Below are 20,960 nucleotides of genomic sequence, written 5' to 3' on the forward strand. Positions count from 1 at the left end.
TGCTATCTTCTGCCACCACCACTGCTCCCACAAAATGGAAAGCTTTTCTCCCACTTGGGCTGCGTATGCACTCGAATCATACGAACATATTTGGGTGGAAGAAATGAATTCACTTCTGCAGCAGCTATTCAAATCATTGGGCAAGCCTGTCGTGTTGAAAGATTATCTTTCAATAGGGAGTTTCAAGGTGATTAGTAGGATGATCTTGGGGGAAAACATACATTGATGAGTCTTAGAACTCAATTGTCATGCACGAAGAGTTCAGGCAAATGATGGACGAGCTATTTTTGCTGACTGGTATGTCTAACATTGGTGATTCCTTACCTTGGATCGATTCCTTGGATTTGCAGGGGTATATCAAAAGGATGAAAATCATGAGCAAGAAATTTGATAGGCTTCTGGAACATGTTCTCGATGAGCATAATGCCCAGAGGGAGGATGAAGTTGATTGTGTCAACAAGGACATGGTGGACGTCCTTTTGGACCTTGCAGATGATCCCACTTTTGGAGGTAAAGCTAGAGAGGCATGGAGTCAAGGCATTGACTCTGGTATATGTTACTTACAAACTGCATAATGTGTGCTGTCAAGTTTTAAACGCCTAAAAACTTAGAAAGTAGTCAATGATCTTTTGAACTTGAATACTCCCCAAAATTTTCTTTGCTACAAAAAACTTGAGAGAAAATAGTCAGAATCTTTTGAGTTTGATGAAAATTTTTCAATGGAGTCAGAATTAACAAGAAAATTTCTTTTTAATCCTTCAAAAAGAAATTGCTTTTGCTAAACGTACTCAAATAAGTTAGTGACGAGTGCAGGGTATACATATGATAGGGTGTTAATTGTTAGTAATTTTATTGTTAATTTTCCCTTTTATCTTTGTCAAATATTGTTTTAATTATTAATATTTACTTATATTTGGTATTGGAGCCAATTTCAGGGAATGAAGCAGAAAACTACAAAAAAGAAGGGACTTTCTGAAGATAATTGAGACTTCAAATAAGCCACAGACCTGGCCCACATGGTGATATACGCGGACTGCATTTCTTTTTTGCGGATTAGGAGTATCTTGGAGTGTTGAAGTGTTTGACTATCAAGAGGAAACTAAAGAAAGAAGGACTTCAGAGAACTTCACTTTATGTACACTCCTTTCTCAATTTGTGCGAGGACCACGGAAAGAAGAAAGGCATTAGTCATTTGAATTGAAAGGAAACAAACGTGCAAAGAGTTGTCTTTGTTCCTTATTCGTGGGGACCACTGGATAGATAGCTTGAGTCATTTCCTTTTGGCTATATAAGGACAATAGTAAGAAAGACTATGGAGAGTTTTTTTAATATAGTTTAGTTTTATTCTTTCTTGGTTCCTTTGATGGCCTGGACCTCAGTTAAATTACTTGGAGATTTTCTCATGATACGTGGCTAAGTTTTCCTAGTCGAAGGTCAATTTGAGGACTCGGTTTCGAACATCTGTGAGATCTAATTATTTTATTTACTTCTTTTATTTATTGGTATTTGTGCGTTTTCTGATTTAATTGCTTATGCTTGTTATGTTATTTGAATGTCAAGGGCCCGATATTCGAATTAACCTAATGATCTAATGCCAAATTAATTGATTGAATCCGTAATTGTTCAATTGATTAATACCAGTGGCGACTAGCGTGATTGGTTTCATGTTAGGGAAACGTATGATCTAACTTAAACAAACCCTCGTAGCGTGTTTGTTGGTTAGGATTGGGCTTTTCTAATTATTAATGCAATCGAGTAATTCAATCCTATTGTCGTACCTAGGGTTATTTCTTGGTTAGAGAAATAGTTAACGGTCGTACCTTAACTATCGAGAAATTAAGGAAAGACTGGTTGTTCATCGCGTGTATGGCAACTATAACCAATTTATTAATAAGTAATTGAATTATCTTTGCGTCGATGATCAGTTGCATGGACCGTATCTGAAAAGTTGCACCTTTGGCTAGAGTCATATTGGTTATTGATTAATTTCTATTAGTTGTTTTATTGGTTAGTTAATTAGTTATTTTATATTCTCCAAAAAAACCCCACATACTTTGGACTTTAAAATAAACGAATTATCCCCAGTCCCTGTGGATTCGACCCTACTTATCACTATCTACAGAAATTATATTTTATTTAAGTAGGTATTTATTATTGCACAGGTTTGACACCCTGTCAATTTTTGGCACCGTTGCCGGGGACTGGTGTCAGATTAATTTGTTTCTTTTTGAATTCATCTTGTTTTCATTTTTTTTTATTTTTCTCTTATTTTTTTATATATAGTTTATGACTTCTAACACTCCGTATTTTGGTGATAGACTGGATTTTGTTTCCAGGGAAGACAATGAGGCTTGTTTTTTTTTTTTCTAAATTTGCATATTCAGAGGCACTAAACTCTCTTATTGAAAGAATGGCTGATGCAACCTGTGGAATTTGTTATGTCAGGGATCATTCAACCGGTATGTGCCCCGAATATCAAGACTACCTGAGTGATTATCTCACAAAAAAATTTGGAGATTCTTCACCTCGATCTCAAACGTGGTATGACTCTTATTCAAACGGGTATGATCAAGGATGGTGGGATAACTCCAGTTATAATTATACAACAGGGTCAATGAATTTTCAGCAGTATGAGTCTCAAGAATCATCATCTATGTCAGGTATGTCTTTTGAAGAAATAGTTGAATCAATAGCTACTAATACATATCAATTCCAACAGGAGACACAAATGAGAAATGGGATGATGAAGGATGCAATGAGTAATCTGGCAGATCAAATATGTCTATTGACATCTAGAATAAATCGATTGGCTTCTCAAATTGAAAAATTGCCCTCGAAAATCATTGTTGATTTTGAAGAAAATGAGAGTTCAATTTGCTTGACTAGTGATGAGGAGATGCAAGAGTGTCAAAATGAGAGATCTACAGATGCAGTTTAAAAAGAAGTCGAAAAGGAAGAAATGGAACCCCAACCGCAACCCATTCAAGTGAAAGAATCCAGTGAAGAATCATCAAATGTGGTGACACCACCTCCATTCCCTAACCCGCATTTTCTTAACTCTTACTCTATGATTTCTGTTAATGAGATTGATTTTGCTATACCGAAAGTTTTTGAGTCTCATGGCAGAAATAAGTTAAGAGTAGCTATGGTCAAATATCTTGAACCGTTGAGTGCTCTTGATGAAGGAGTGGATGAAGAATTGAGATCACTGCTTGATTATTTGGCGCCATCAACTAGTCCATGGAAGACCGTAGCTCGTGTGCTCAAGGATTACTCTATTTACGAGGGCTATCAGGACTATATAGAGGATGAAGCATTGAAACGAGTCACAAGATTTTGTCCTCCCTAAGCAAACATGATAATATCTAGCCAAAAACGTTAAAGAAAGGCGCTTTTTGGGAGGCAACCCAAATATTGATTTTATTGTTTTTCGTTGTTAAATTCTTTAATTATGCCGTTTCTTATTTAGGTTGTGGTCGGTTTTAATGTTTTCCTCCACTGTGATCAGGACAGCAATCTTGGCGTGCCCACGCGGTGTTTATAACTCCTGAAGTCAGTGGACATTTACCAATCTTGGCGTGCCCACGTCATGTTTGACGACCCAAAAGCTAAGAAAAAAAAATTTATTATTTATTTATTTATTATTATTATTATTTCTAAAAAAACAAAAAGGATTAAAGTATTTTAGCAATTACAATTTTCGAAATTTGAATTCAAAAAGGAAAAAAAAACTGAAAAAAAAGAAGAAAAAAAAAACAAAAATCCACAAAAACTATTTTTTCTTTTCTTTTTCTCCTTTCTTTCTCTTTTCTTCTTTTCTTCTTTCTTCTTTCTTTCTTTTTTTTTTTCCTTTTCTTTCTTTCTTCCTTCTGCCCCCGCTGCTTTCCCTTTTTCCCTTTTTCCTTCGTTTCTTCCTCCATTGCCGCCGCCGAACCCAGCTTCCTAGCACGACTACCACCTCGCAGCTCTACCGCGCGCCAGCCCGCCGCCAACCGTCGCTGCCCGCTTCTCCCACCCGCTACCAGCTCGCGGCCAAGCTCCTCTACCGCGCCTCCAGGCCGTCGCCCTGCTCCGCGAGCTCCACCGCACACGCCCCTCCCTCTCCAGCTCCACTTCACCCACAGACCACGGCCGCACTCTTCTCACCTAGCGTCCTACCACCATCGCAAGCTCCACCCCAGCTTACCACCACCACCTCCCTCTGCTCTCTCTCCACTTCACACCAGATCACGGCCAATAGCTCCTCCTCGCAGCCCCCAGCTCCTCCACTATAGCGACTCCGTGCGCTCCGCCGCTGCTCCACTGCTCCACCACCCATGGCCATCTGCTTGGTGTCTCTGGCATGCAACAGAGGTACTTGTTTTTCCCAATTTATTGGCTAATTTTCTAAGGTAAATCACTTATATTTGGGGTACTATTTCTAGAATAGATCTCTAGAGTGAATTGGACACAGGCTTTGGGGTCTATGTTGAACTTTGGTTTTCGGGTCCCTGCTAAATTATTTTACTGAATTTTTTATTCCCTATGACTGTTGATTTAAGTTGCTAAATTATTCGGGCCTCTGCTGAATATTAGTTGGCAGAGTTGTGCATTTATTTGTTCAGTCCAGCAACTATAATACTTAGTGCATTGATTGCTGATTCATGGTCGTAGTTACTATCCCAATTCATTCATTTGGGACTTCTTTTAGCCCTTGAGATTGATATTTTCTGGACTCTCTGATAGCTATTTTATTTGGAAGTTATCGGGGGTTGACTTTGGGGTTTTGCTGCTTTTGTTGGGCGTTTGTTGTGATTTTGGGTTGGGCATTTAGTTGCTGTTTCTGTACACCATCGGTTGCGATTTCTAAGAGGTTCTTGTGGCTGATTTAATTTTGCTCTGATTCCATTTTTGTTGTGCACCATTGACTATTGGGCTTTTGTGCTTAAAGTGTTGCTCCTGCTAGATCTCCGAACTGTTGCTGGAGTTACCATTTTCTTGGATCAAATACTGATTTTGGCAGGTTGAATTGGGGAATTGACTGTCCAATTGGAGGCAGCTGTTACCATTTTGGGACCAATTGTGTCTATTTTGCTGTGATTTGTGTCTAATTGTGGGTAATTTGCTTGTTAAATTGGGAGGTGCCTATAACGCTTAAATTTGCTTATTGAAGTTAGTTGCCTCTGATTGCCTTGTTTAGGAGCATTTTATCCTTTTGGTTTCCTTTACTAAGCTATTTGGAGCACTTGTTGCATGATTGGACTGCCTTGATTCTGAATTTGACTACATTTGGACCACAGGGGCTCATTGATTGCATTTGTTATTAGTGTTGAGGTATTCGTATAACCTGTGGGTGATTGAATTGTGCCTATTGTTCATTGGGTTGGTTTTAAACAAAAAATTGTTATTACTTTAAAATTCCTGTTTCCATTATTTGTTGGCAATTGTAGTCCCTTGTGATTAGAGTGACATCTAGAGATCATGGTAAGGCCAAGATCCGCTTCTAGGTTAAGGACACCTAGACACTCGCAACCTCCTCCTACCCCAGGGGCTGACGAATGGCACCAGGTCCAGATGCGAGTTGAGCGACTAGCGACTCGGATGACCCACATTGACGTCAACCTGCATCACATGCGCAGAATTTGGCAGCATTTATGCCCCATGCAGGCCTTGATCCTCAATTTCCACCTGAACCGCCCCTGTTTTGATGATTTCAAGGAAGTACCGTTGCCCCTCTCTTTTCTTCTGTTTTTACATTATCACATTGAGGGCAATGTGTGACTTAGGTGTGGGGGGGTCAGTTTGGGTGCTAGTATTTTTAGTTTTTAGGTTCTAGAGGTTTTTCCTTTGTTTTAGTTTGATATTTATCTCCTTTTTCGTTTATTTTCTTTTCTTTTCTTTTTCTAGTGGTCAGTCTTCATATGAATACCAAGTTTGATGCTGGATTGTTGTCTCTAATTCTGCTATTGCCAAGTTTATTAATAAAAAGGTATCAAGTTGATGTGGTTGAGTTCAGGAACATCTCTTTGGTGAATATCAATAATTACTTAACTTTTCCAATTTTTGGTTAATTTTTCTAGGCATAGGGAATGATTGTTGGCATTTTTCATGTGAATTGGTCCAATTATTAATTTTTGTTCTCCATGTCTGGAAATTTGAGGCTGGCTGCTGTTATTCTTGTGTTGCTTTTAGATATCGTGCTACATGGTTGCAAATAAGAGTGACTGTACACCGCTAGTGGTTACTACTGAGTAACCGGGGATCTTCACTTGAAGTGTTGATTTTCGTGTCAAAAGGTAGTAGTTGCTATCAGTGCGTGGTCCCGTAGCAATTGGAGCTGAGTAACCGGGCTCCTCCTCTAGCAAATGTTGGAGTTCGCGTCAAAAGACTCTAAGGGCTATAGACTAAGTCTTTTGTTATTCAAAAAAAAAAAAAGAACAAAAAAAAATGAGGAAAAAGAAGTGAAGTAAAGATTGTGTTAGTATGTGAATAAGTCAGCTTGCCGGTTTGTGATCTTAATGTCGAGATTTTGGTTAATAGCTGGACCATTTACTGATAAATGTGAGCAACCATTCCTTTTTCTTAGATTAGTTTGCTTTAAATTGGAGGAGTTGGTGGTTGGGAAGCTAACCGGAGTGGTCTTTCTTGGATCTTAACTGTGATGCGTGATATATGTTTTTCTAGGTATTTTGGCAATATGATAGTTAGAGCAATAGCCATTGTCAAATTTTGGTGTTCAAGTGCTGTTCTTATGCTTGAGGGCAAGCACGATTTAGTGTGGGGGGAATTGATAGGGTGTTAATTGTTAGTAATTTTATTGTTAATTTCCCCTTTTATCCTTGCCAAATATTGTTTTATTTATTAATATTTACTTATATTTGGTATTGGACCCAATTTCAGGGAGTGAAGCAGAAAACTACAAAAAGGAGGGACTTTCTGAAGATAATTGAGACTTCAAATAAGCCACAGACCTGGCCCACATGGTGATATACGCGGACTGCATTTCTTTTTTGCGGATTAGGAGTATCTTGGAGTGTTGAAGTGTTTGACTATCAAGAGGAAACTAAAGAAAGAAGGACTTCAGAGAACTTCACTTTATGTACACTCCTTTCTCAATTTGTGCGGGGACCACGGAGAGAAGAAAAGTCATTTGAATGGAAAGGAAACAAACGTGCAAAGAGTTGTCTTTGTTCCTTATTCGTGGGGACCACTGGATAGATAGCTTGAGTTATTTCCTTTTGGCTATATAAGGACAATCGTAAGAAAGGCTACGGAGAGTTTTTTTAATATAGTTTAGTTTTATTCTTTCTTGGTTCCTTTGATGGCCTGGACCTCAGTTAAATTACTTGGAGATTTTCTCATGAGGCGTGGCTAAGTTTTCCTAGTCGAAGGTCAATTTGAGGACTCGGTTTCGAACATCTGTGAGATCTAATTATTTTGTTTATTTCTTTTATTTATTGGTATTTGTGCGTTTTCTGATTTAATTGCTTATGCTTGTTATGTTATTTGAATGTCAAGGGTCCGATATTCAAATTAACCTAATGATCTAATGCCAAATTAATTGATTGAATCCGTAATTGTTCAACTGATTAATACCAGTGGCGACTAGCGTGATTGGTTTCATGTTAGGGAAACGTATGATCTAACTTAAACAAACTCTCGTAGCGTGTTTGTTGGTTAGGATTGGGCTTTTCTAATTATTAATGCAATCGAGTAATTAAATCCTATGATCGTAGTTAGGGTTATTTCTTGGTTAGAGAAATAGTTAACGGTCGTACCTTAACTATCGAGAAATTAAGGAAAGGCGCGTGTATGGCAACTATAACCAATTTATTAATAAGTAATTGAATTATCTTTGCGTCGATGATCAGTTGCATGGACCGTGTCTGAAATGTTGCACCTTTGCCTAGAGTCATATTGGTTATTGATTAATTTCTATTTATTTCTATTAGTTGTTTTATTGGTTAGTTAATTAGTTATTTTATATTCTCCAAAAAATCCCCCATACTTTGGACTTTAAAAGAAACGAATTATCCCCAGTCCCTGAATTATCCCCACTATCTACAGAAATTATATTTTATTTAAGCATGTATTTATTATTGCACAGGTTTGACACCCTGTCAACATATAACAATTAGTTCATTTCACAATCAAATTTTATATTTATAACATTCTAAATTCCTTAGAAGCGATTTTTTTGCAAGTGCATGAGTTGTGATTGAGTATATGATATTAAGGGTCGAACCTACAGGGAAGATTTTCAAATATTATGGATTTTCGAACTCCTTTATTATTTAGATTATCATAAGTGCAAGAAATTGAATCTACACTATAAATATGAAGTAAAAGTATTAAATATAACAATAGGAAACTCCTAAAGGTATGGAATTCCTTACTACTCTTGCCAATAAAATTACCGGTTAATTGAATGTTATTATCTTGGTTAGTTATAGCGTAATTTCCTAATGTATGTAAACCTACTCTCGAAGTGAATCAATTATATTTATAGGTAAACCATACTTACTCTCGTAGTTATAAAATTAAGTATAAGTTCATTTCTTCCATGAAATTATATGAAACAAGTCACTAAAGTCACATAGGTGCACCTCTACTCTCATGAATGTACTCCCTAAGTTTATCATTTTCTTAAACTAGTATTAAATTTCAATTCTCACTGCAGATTTAATACCTTAATATTATCACAATTAATGGCCGATTAATCGTGATTAGATAAGCAAAGTGATAAAATAACTTGTTCAAAATAATATCATCAACTAACAAAATAAACACCACTAACAAAATATAGGAAGTTCATCGATAACTCTAGGCATAAACTTTAACTAAACATGGAAACAAACACCAAACTTGTATTATAGCTAAATATAAAATCAAATACAAAAGAGAAAGTGTTAGGAGAGAAGTCACCCTTGTCGCATGAGATCCAACTCTCCATCTTTGCTTTTCAAATCTTCATTCAAATCGAACTACAAACACAAAAAGGATAAACTACACTAACTATACTATACTAATGAACTAAGAAAAACTAATGAAAACTATATTTTTGTGGAGTTTCTCTAGTCTTCCAAAGTTATCAGAATGTTTCTCAAAAGCTGCTATTTATAGAGAATTCAAGCTCAATATGAGTTGTTTCTTAATTGGCAAGTTTGGCTTTTGAATTTACCAAGAATTATTTTCCAAGTTTCCACACTTTTCTTGGTCAGATACAGCCTTACTGGAATTGAGTTGGAAAGTTGTGTGAACAAAGAACAAGTTGCAACCGAAAATGATGAATATACGATGACGTGCGCGGGGTATACATATACAATAAGTTTATCCACAATCAAGTTTTATATTTATAATTCCTAAATATCCTACACGGGATTTATTGCAAGTATACGAATCGTGAGCGAGTATAGGGTATTAAGGGTCGATCCCACAGGGAAGAGTGACAATTATCGGTGTTTTTTGAATTCTTTTATTATCTCAACTACCATAAACATAAAATTAATGAAAATAAAACTAGAAAACTCCTAGAGATATGGAATTCCTTACTACTCTTGCAAATGAGATTACCGGTTAAGTGAATGCTATTATCTTGGTTAGTTATGGCGTAATTTCGTAAAGTATGTGAAACCTACTCTCGTAGTGGATCAACTATACTTGTAGTTATACTATACCTACTCTCGTGGTTATGAAATTAACTACAATCTCATTTCTTTATGAAATTACATGAACAAGTCACTAAAGCCACAAATGTGCTCCTTTACTCTCGTGAGTGAAATCCCTAGGTTTATCACTTCCTTGAACTAGTGTTAAACTCCAATTCTCATTGTAAACTTAATACCTTTAGATAATCACAATTAATGGTCTATTAATCATGATTAGCTAAGCAAAAGTGATGAATAACTTGCTCAAAATAATATCATCAAATAACCAAGTAAACATCGCTAACAAGATATAGAAAGTTCATCCATAACTCTAGGCATAAACTTTAGAAACACATATAAAAACATAAATCGAAACTTATATTATAGATAAACATGAATTCAAATACAAAAGAGAAAGTGATAGGAGAGAAGTCACCCTTGTCACATGAGCTCCAACTCTCCATCTTTGCATCTCCAATTTTCATCCAAATCTAACTACAAAAACAAGATGGATAAACTACACTACCTATATTATATTACTCTAACTAATGAACTAAGGAAACTCTAGTGAAAGTTACATTTTTTGTGAGTTTCTCTAGCCTTCCAAAGTTTTTTAAAATGCCCTCCAAAAGCTTTTATATATAGAGGATTCAAAAGCCAAATGAGTTGTTTCTAGTTGTCATTTTGAAACTCTCTAAGTCTGTTTCTCAAAGTGTCCATGCATCATATGATCATTTCCAGTCGGAATCTTTGCAAAAAAAGTGATAAAAAAGGTTGTTGATAAGAGTTTATTTTACGTATTTTTAGTGTGTTTTATTAGTTAATTTTGGTTTGATTATTTAGTTTTATAACTAAAATAACTAAGGTTTTGGTAAAAAAACTACATTTTATGTTAAAATGGCTAAACATTGCATTTTATGGATTTTTATGGTAAAAAAACTTCATATTTTGTAGGTTTAATGATTCAATCATCAAATGAAGTGCATTGGGAAGATATTTGGATGATTGAAGATGGATTAAAGTGGTGAAAAAAAAATATGAAGTGTAAAAGGAAAAATGCAAGAAAAGTCAGGTTTAACAACTCTGACACGTTTTGGTATTTTGACTATATCTGGAGCTACACAGATCGGATCAAGGTGATCTTGGTACCATTTTGAAGCTAAGAGATATATCTACATTTGGTATGAAGACATCAAAGTCCAATTCAGCCGTTTTCATAGTCCAAAAGTTGAAATACCGAAATTCAACTCAGCTGTCCAAAGTGGAAAACAGAGCTCCGACCAGTCTATAGTATTTCGGTCATATCTCAGGCTACAAAGCTCCAATTTGGATGATTCTTGAAGCATTGAAAAGCTAACTCAAAGGGCTACAACTTTGCTGTTTTACACAAAAGCTAGTTCGGCCTTTATGAGACAAAATCGCAGATTAAGTAAGGCCAAAGTGAATACGCGAGTACACAAAACGTGACTTGTAACCGCGTTTTGTGTAGGCGCGTTTTCTGGCCGAAATTCTGCAATTTGACTCAGCCATTTCCCTTGTGTTCATACCACTTTCCAGCTATAAGATGCAAGGGAATTCGGTGCACATGCTTCAGAAGACAAAATGGCAGACAATATGGCTTATTTTCAAGTCAAAAACAATGGTTTTTGACTATCTTAACAAAATGAGATTTGAAGAATCATAGCAGCAAATTTGGACTGGGAGAAGAGGAACTTTTCATGAGTTTATATGCAGAGACAGAGAGCCATTCATTCATTATCATACGGGGAGAGAACTTGAAGTGCAGAAATGTAGTTCTTTCATTTCCTTAGTGTAGGATAGTGTAGTAAGTGTAGTTAATCCATTCTTGTATAATAGCTAGATTAGGATGAAGATGGAGATAAAGAAGAAGGAGTTGAAGCTCAAGTGACATGGGTTATCTCTACTCCAATTCTTTATCTTTTGTATTGGATTCTTAACTATGGTTATAATGCAAGTTCTGGAATTTATGTTTATTATTTGTTTCTAAAGTTTATGCCTTGGGTTTGGTTGAACTTCCTATGATTGTTAGTGTTTATCATTTGGCTATTTAACTGCTATGATTTGAGCAAGTTATTTAGCACTTTAGCTCTTTAAATCATGATTAATCTGGTACCATTAATTATGATTATCTAAGGTGTTATTTCTACAATGAAAATTGAGATTTAACATTAGTTCAAGAAGTGCTAAACATAGGGAATACACTCACGAGAGTAGAGGTGCACCTATGGGGTTTTGGTGATTTATTTCATGTAATTTCATTGAAGAAATGAACTTGTAACTAATTTCATAACCATGAGAATAGGTATGGATTGGTTATTAGTATAATTGATTCACTACGAAAGTAGGATTCAAATGCATAAGGAAATTACACCATAACTAGCCTAGATGTAGTACTCAATGATCCAAATATAACACTTGCATGAGTAGTTAGGGATACCACAACCTAAGGAGCTTTTATTTGTTATTTTGTATAATTTCAGTAGGTTAAATTTCTTATAATTCATTGATAGTCTAAATAATAGAGAAGTTTTAGTAATACCGGTAATTGTTCACTCTTCCCTATGGGATCGACCCGATATATACCCTAAACTACTAGTTGATCTGTATACTTGCAGTGAACGGGTGTAATTCGATTTTTTAACTTGTACGTATGTAAAATACCCGTCAAGTTTTTGGCGCCGTTGCCGGGGAAGATTTGGCAATATCGGTGTGAAGAGCAACTTTATTAGTTTAGACATTTTATTAGTTATAGTGTGAATGTTGTTTTCTGTTATTTTAGTGTTTTAAATGTGTATGTGTTTTATCACCTATTCTTCTTACTAATTTTGCTCTTAAGTTGTTTAAAAGTAATTTTAGGTGATGAGAAAGATAGGTCAATTTGGAGGACAATGCTTGAGAAGTGGAAGATTGGCAATGGATGGTTATCAAGTGCAAAGCTCCTTCAACAGAGGTAACCAAAAATTTACTGAATGTATGTCTTTTGAAGATGGTTTAAGGTGCTTAAAGGCTAAATTTGATGTTATGATGTTACAAGTTCAAATGGACACAATTAAGCATGAAATTGAGCAAGGGAGGAATGTTAATGCTTTTAATTCTTATCATGTGATTTGTGACTTGTGTGGAGGTTATCATGCTACTAATACATGTATGCAAGCACAAAATGTGGATTATTATTATGAATTCGAGCATTACAATCCTTGTTTTGATCAATATAGTGCTAATTGGAGCAATTCTCCTGCTTATGGTTGGGATAATCAATTTACTTATAGTAATTCTTCATATTTTTATGATTACCAATCTGAATGTGTCCAATATGAATCAAAATCATCTTGGGAGTTGGCAATAGAAAAAGTAGCTAATGATTCTAAGCCATCTTGGGAGTTAGCTTTAGAAAAATTAGCTAATGCAACTTCTGACCGTTTTGATAGGATTGAGGAAAGAATAGATGAATTAGCTTCTCACTTTGGTAGAATACATGAGCAATTGAATGCATTGTGTGAAGTTATTTTCTCTAATAATTTGCAAAACGATCCTAGCATGAATGGTGGGAATGTTGTATGTGAAAATGGGTTGCATTTTGATGAAAATGATGAATCTCAATTGTGTTTCAATGAGCAAATGTCCATTTCACATGATAATATTGTTGGAACTAACTTTGAACCTCAAGAGGTGAGTTTTAATGACTCATTTTTCACCCCTCTTGAGGAGTGCATTGAAAGTATAGGTTCTAAAGGTATTCCTGCCCAAGATACTCTCATGACATTTCTTTTGGTAAGTTCTCAAGTGGTGCATATTCAAGATAATATTTATGAAACACTTGGATTAGGTAAGTCACTTCTATTTCTCACATCATTAGATCATGTGGCTTTTGCTATAAAGTCACCTTTTAATGATCCACCACGACCTAAAATGGTGGATTATTCTTTAACCAAGCCTCCTTGATAATGAGGTTCAATAGTCGAGCCAACGACTATAAATAAAAGCGCTTATTGGGAGGCAACCCAATATATATATATATATATATATATATTTTTTTAGCTATTTATGTTATTTTGGGGTGATTTTATGTTTACAGTATGAGTTTGAGTTATTTTGATGTTTTTCATTTGTAGGTATTGGAAATGAAAGCAAAAGTGACCAAATGAGGTGAAAAAGGCGAAATTTGATCAAGGAACTCAACCCCTCGATTTGAGTAATTGTTGTTTTTGATTTGTTAGAAGGGGTTAAAATGCATATTTTGATCATTTTACATGTGCATGCATTGAGAATTTTAGCAAACAAATGATCTATGATGCATTTTGAAAATTTGGGGTATCATTTGTAATTATTCTTAAGTTAAATTTCTGCTAAATTTCGCAGCAGAAAATGCATTTTTCTAAAAAAACGCGCCAGTGAATCGCGTTTTCATAGAATCGCGTTTTCAATTCTGCGCCTATAATGAAGAAAACGCGCCTTAAAAATGCGACAGAAAGTCGCGTTTTCCAGCCTGATCAAAAATTGAAAACGCGCCTTTAGAAACGCGACATTAAATCGCGTTTTTAAGCATAGCCGCGTTTTCGATCCTGCAAGATATGTGAAGAAACGCGACTTCAAAAAACACGGCTTGGTGGCGCGTTTTGATGAGTCACGTTTTCTGAGCGAAAATGCAGCTTCCTTGATTCTCTTTTTCTTCTTTTTCTCATATATTTTCTTGTACCTTGAGTTGCTTATTGTATTTTTTATAGGTACATCACCAAAACAAGAGCTTGAAGTTACGGATCGCCGTTTTGATGTCTTAAGCCTTTGTTATCACTTTTGTTTCTCATTTTCCATTTTTAGGTTTACATCACTAATGGTTATCCAATGGAACTCATGAAGCGTTGGAGATACACGGACAATGGATCTTGAAGCTTCATATTCAATCACAACAATAGGGGAGTATTACTTTCTTCATCTTAATTTCCCTTTTTACACATTGAGGACAATGTGCATGTTAAGTGTGGGGGGAAGAATTGAGATTATATACATTGTATGTGATTGAATTATTAGTTGCAAATATTGGACTTGTGTTAAAATTCAAAATTTTTCTAACATCTTGTCCAAAATTGCAAATTTGCCCCAAAAATTTTAAAAATTTAAATTTCATCCAAAGGGGTAACAAAGTTCCATACCATTAGTAGTTCAAATTCCTTCTACATTTGAGATAAATATATGTGGTTTAAGCACTTCTTTTCTCATTTAACTTGGAAATGACTATTATGTGATTATAATTTTTGCATTTGTAAGAAAGTATATCTTTTAAAGTGGAGAAAATTATGCCTATATTTTTTTTTGCATATTTGATGAAATTTCTTCGCTTTATTTGATTTTATAAGTTAAGTGATAAATATGGTCAATAAGTGCAATACTCTTCTCATGATTATTCTTTTGAGGAATTTATTATTATCTTTGCTGTAAAAAGAAAAAAAGAAAAAAAAAGTGAAAAAAAAGAAGAAAAAAAAATTTATTTATTCTACTCCAATGATTCTTGTACTTAGTAACCGGGAGTCTTCATCTACAAATGTCGACTTTCGCGTAAAACGGTACTTGAATTAAGAGTATGCAAAGCAACTTGAGTATGTGAAGTGTTGAGTAACCGGTGATCTTCATCTAAAAATGTTGATCCTCGCGTAAAAATATACTTTCACAACTTAAGTAATATTAGCTATATTATATAAATAAATCCCTTTTTAAATTAAATAAGAAGATGATCATGGGTTTAGAAAGCATATTATTGACCATATAAGTTACTTACTTGTAAGATTGGGTAAGGATGAAAAATGGATTTGAACCTGTTATAATTACGGTATAATTGGCTCTCCTTTACTTGATATTATGAGTACTTGAATTTAATTGAATAATTGCATAATGGTTATTTACTTTGTTTTGAGGAAATGAAGTTGAAATGCTACATATGTTTATTTTCAACTTTTGGATCATGGTTGGTTTGTATTTCTTATTGCTTGAGGACAAGCAATGATTCAAGTGTGGGGGTATTTGATAAGAGTTTATTTTACGTATTTTTAGTGTGTTTTATTAGTTAATTTTGGTTTGATTATTTAGTTTTATAACTAAAATAACTAAGGTTTTGGTAAAAAAACTACATTTTATGTTAAAATGGTTAAACATTGCATTTTATGGATTTTTATGGTAAAAAAACTTCATATTTTGTAGGTTTAATGATTCAATCATCAAATGAAGTGCATTGGGAAGATATTTGGATGATTGAAGATGGATTAAAGTGGTGAAAAAAAAATATGAAGTGTAAAAGGAAAAATGCAAGAAAAGTCAGGTTTAACAACTCTGACACGTTTTGGTATTTTGACTATATCTGGAGCTACACAGATCGGATCAAGGTGATCTTGGTACCATTTTGAAGCTAAGAGATATATCTACATTTGGTATGAAGACATCAAAGTCCAATTCAGCCGTTTTCATAGTCCAAAAGTTGAAATACCGAAATTCAACTCAGCTGTCCAAAGTGAAAAACAGAGCTCCGACCAGTCTATAGTATTTCGGTCATATCTCAGGCTACAAAGCTCCAATTTGGATGATTCTTGAAGCATTGAAAAGCTAACTTAAAGGGCTACAACTTTGGTGTTTTACACAAAAGCTAGTTCGGCCTTTATGATAGACAAAATCGCAGATTAAGTAAGGTCAAAGTGAATACGCGAGTACACAAAACGTGACTTGTAACCGCGTTTTGTGTAGGCGCGTTTTCTGGCCGAAATTCTGCAATTTGACTCAGCCATTTCCCTTGTGTTCATACCACTTTCCAGCTATAAGATGCAAGGGAATTCGGTGCACATGCTTCAGAAGACAAAATGGCAGACAATATGGCTTATTTTCAAGTCAAAAACAATGGTTTTTGACTATCTTAACAAAATGAGATTTGAAGAATCATAGCAGCAAATTTGGACTGGGAGAAGAGGAACTTTTCATGAGTTTATATGCAGAGACAGAGAGCCATTCATTCATTATCATACGGGGAGAGAACTTGAAGTGCAGAAATGTAGTTCTTTCATTTCCTTAGTGTAGGATAGTGTAGTAAGTGTAGTTAATCCATTCTTGTATAATAGCTAGATTAGGATGAAGATGGAGATAAAGAAGAAGGAGTTGAAGCTCAAGTGACATGGGTTATCTCTACTCCAATTCTTTATCTTTTGTATTGGATTCTTAACTATGGTTATAATGCAAGTTCTGGAATTTATGTTTATTATTTGTTTCTAAAGTTTATGCCTTGGGTTTGGTTGAACTTCCTATGATTGTTAGTGTTTGTCATTTGGCTATTTAACTGCTATGATTTGAGCAAGTTATTTAGCACTTTAGCTCTTTAAATCATGATTAATCTGGTACCATTAATTATGATTATCTAAGGTGTTATTTCTACAATGAAAATTGAGATTTAACATTAGTTCAAGAAGTGCTAAACATAGGGAATACACTCACGAGAGTAGAGGTGCACCTATGGGGTTTTGGTGATTTATTTCATGTAATTTCATTGAAGAAATGAACTTGTAACTAATTTCATAACCATGAGAATAGGTATGGATTGGTTATTAGTATAATTGATTCACTACGAAAGTAGGATTCAAATGCATAAGGAAATTACACCATAACTAGCCTAGATGTAGTACTCAATGATCCAAATATAACACTTGCATGAGTAGTTAGGGATACCACAACCTAAGGAGCTTTTATTTGTTATTTTGTATAATTTCAGTAGGTTAAATTTCTTATAATTCATTGATAGTCTAAATAATAGAGAAGCTTTAGTAATACCGGTAATTGTTCACTCTTCCCTATGGGATCGACCCGATATATACCCTAAACTACTAGTTGATCTGTATACTTGCAGTGAACGGGTGTAATTCGGTTTTTTAACTTGTACGTATGTAAAATACCCGTCAGTTGTGTAAAAAGAACACAAGTTACAGAGCAAGTTACAGCCTGAATATACTAAAATGCAGGTATAAAATGCGGCCTATGCCCTAGTTTTGAGCCCTCGTTTTGCTTTTTTTACAGGTTTGCCAATTCTGGCCAGATTTCATTCTTGCTCTATTTTTAGTCCAATTTCTACTGATATTTATTTGATGATGGAGACCGAACTAACTCTTGTACAAAACATGAAAATTGTATCCCTTTGAGTTAGTTTTCCAATGCCTTAAGAATCATTCAATTTGGAGCTTTGTGGACCGCGAAATGATCAAAATACCATGACTGGTCAATCTCTTGTTCCGCTTTTGACCATGCAGATGAGCTTCTGTATGTCGACTTTTTGACAATGAAGACAACTAAACTGGACTTCTATTCTTCATACCAAATGTAGATCTATCTCTTAGGTCCAAAATGGTTCAAAAATCATCTCAATTTGATCATTGTAGCTCAAGATATTGCCAAAATACTACAATATGTCAAAGCTGTGAAACTTGCTTCCTTTTATTCTTGATTGCATTTCCTTTTTTGAATTTTCTATTCTCTTTTCATCACTTTAAACTATCATCAATCACCCAATTATCTTCTAAAACCATGCTATTTGATGATTGAATCATTAAACCTACAAAACATGAAGTTTTCACCATAAAAATCCATAGAAATGTAATTTTTACCACTTTAACCATAAAATGCATTTTTCACTAGAATTCTACTTAATTAGCCATAAAAGTAACTAAAACACACCAAAACTAACTAATGAAACACACTTAAAACACGTAAAATATACACTTATCACACGACCTTAAAAATGCGACCTTAGGTCTTGTATTCCACCCCACATTTTCTCCTTTACAAGTTTGCACTTTTTGGGTAGAATTTATCCTTGCTCTGTTTTTTATCCAACTGCAATCATATTTTTCTTAATGATAAGGTTCACCTAGCTCTTGTACAAAACACATCAAGAATCATCCAATTTGGAGCTCTGTGGATAGCAAAATGACCAAAATACCCTCAACTAGTCAGAACTCTATTTCAACTTTCGACCATAAAAATGCACTTCTATATTTTGCCTTTTTGACAATGAAAATGACTGAACTGGACTTTGATGTCCCATATCAAATGTAGATCCATCTCTTAACTTCAAAATGGTATGAGAATCACCTCAATCCGATGCTTATAGCTCAAGATATAGTCGAAATACGAAAATATATCAAAACTGTGAAAATTCCTTTCTTTTGTTCTTGTTTGCATTCCATCTTTGCACTTCATGTCTTCTTTAAGCTATTTCAAATCATCAATAATTATTCAAATATGTTCTCAATTCATGCCATTTGATGATTGAATCCTTAAACCTACAAAACATGAAGTTTTCACCATTAAAATCCATAGAAATGTAATTTTTCACACTTAAACCACAAAATACATATTTTCACTAGAAACTTAGTTAATTAACTATAAAAATAGTTAAAACACATTAAAACTAACTAATAAAATATGCAAAAACATGTAAAATATGCACTTATCAGTAAGACATTATTGGCCATGTACAGTCAATTTGCAACTTAAAAAGTTTGTGGGTAAAGTCAGTTTGCAACTGAAGAAGTTGATTAGAAGTTGAGTTTTGCTGATAAGTACATTGATTCTATTCATTTGTTTATTCTTTCCGAAATTATTATAGTATCCATGACAGTGAGATTTATTTCACATTCCAGTGGGAAGCGCAAATAATAATTCTTAAGAAATTCCAAGCCTATTATAAGCAATTTTTTTGGTGCCATGCTTGTGCAAGAAATAGCCACTTTTTTTTTTTGCAATTTTTTAGGTTATTCTCTAAACACGGTTTTAAATAATTTTTATTTTTTGTTATTACGTTGTCGTCCAGATATCACATCCACAACATTGAAACATAAATAAGTTTAAGAACTTCAATAATTGGACTAAGTTTCTTGCTGCACTTTGCTTATTGATTGAACTCTAGGACCTACTTGCTACTGGAACCGAGACCTCAGCGACTACAATAGATGGGCCATTTCAGAGCTACTGAAAAACCCAGAAATATTCTACAGGGCAGCTGAAGAACTCGATCGTGTTATTGGTCAGAATCGATGGGTGAAAGAGAAGGACATGCCAAATCTTCCTTACATATATAGAGGCTATTGTTAAAGAAGCAATGCGTATGCACCCCGTCGCATTGCTAGCGCCAAGATGTGCTCGCAAAGATTGCAAAGTTGCAGGGTACGATATCGAAAAGGGAACTCGAGTCCTCCCCGAATTGTGGGAGACGACAGAGGAATTTTGCCCCGACAGATTCACGGGAAAGGACATTGAATTCAAAGGGCAAGACTGTAAGTTCCGAGCATTTGGTGCTGGAAGAAGAATGTGCCCAGGGTACAATTTAGGCCTCAAGGTTATCCAATCTAGTTTGGCCAATCTTTTACATGGATACAGATGGAAGTTGCCAAATGACATGATGCCTGAGGACCTGGACATGGAAGAAATATTTGGGCTCACTACACCAAGAAAGATCCCACTTGTTGCCATTGTTGAGCCTCGGCTTCCTCGTAATCTTTATTCACTGTGATTCTCTACATGTATGTTTGATCTCCCAGTATCATCATTATCAACTTGTGTTCAAATAAATCAGCTCTGCAAGTTTAGAATTTGTAGCTGCGCTTATATGTGTTTGCCAATTGCCACAACGCTGCAAACCCTTGTAGTTGGTGCATGGCATATGCGTAATCACTGAGATTGTTATGCCTATTTAAATCCAAATTTGTGCACAATTTTGTGAAACTGTGAATATGTACACCCCTGATGTTCCAAATACAATCTATAACATTCTGACGCTAATTTAAATCTGTAATGGCAGGTTTACAGTCAAAGCAATGTGCTCTCTGCCATCTTTCCTCTTAGCATGGCCAGTGCCAGAAGTTGTTCCTACTTCCTATGCACCTCTAAATCATCCCACTAGATTGGTGCTGCTTTCCATACTTGTTGGGAGGGAGAGAGAGAGAGGAAAGAAAAGAGGGGAGGGTGGGGTGGCTGTGGCAGTGGTGGCAATGGGAAGGGAGGGAGGAGGAAGAGCAGCAGTGGTGTGGTGTGGGGAGGAAGAGGAAGAAGGGCGGAAAGAAAGGGAAAAAAAAAAAGGAAAGAAAAAATAAGCAAGATCAAATGTCAAAATGTCACAAATTTATAATATTACCGTTGTGCTCTTTATAACTATTTAACTAAAAAACCAAAACAAAAAGAGAATTTTTAAAAGACCAAAAAATATAGACGAAAAAAAAAAACCAAATTGCTATCCAATATTGGTCCATATTTCTTTGTATCAAGGTGGTGGTGGGATAGTAAAAGATATGA

General features: G+C 35.1%; 1 pseudogene; it reads left to right on the plus strand.

Moving 5' to 3' along the window:
- The first annotated feature begins 34 nt into the window (after positions 1-34).
- LOC113699591 (trimethyltridecatetraene synthase-like) lies at positions 35-20,262 on the plus strand (annotated as a pseudogene).
- Positions 20,263-20,960: the final 698 nt, after the last annotated feature.

The sequence above is a fragment of the Coffea arabica genome, chromosome 7c (assembly GCF_036785885.1).
Source record: "Coffea arabica cultivar ET-39 chromosome 7c, Coffea Arabica ET-39 HiFi, whole genome shotgun sequence".
Classification (NCBI taxonomy): Eukaryota; Viridiplantae; Streptophyta; class Magnoliopsida; order Gentianales; family Rubiaceae; genus Coffea; species Coffea arabica.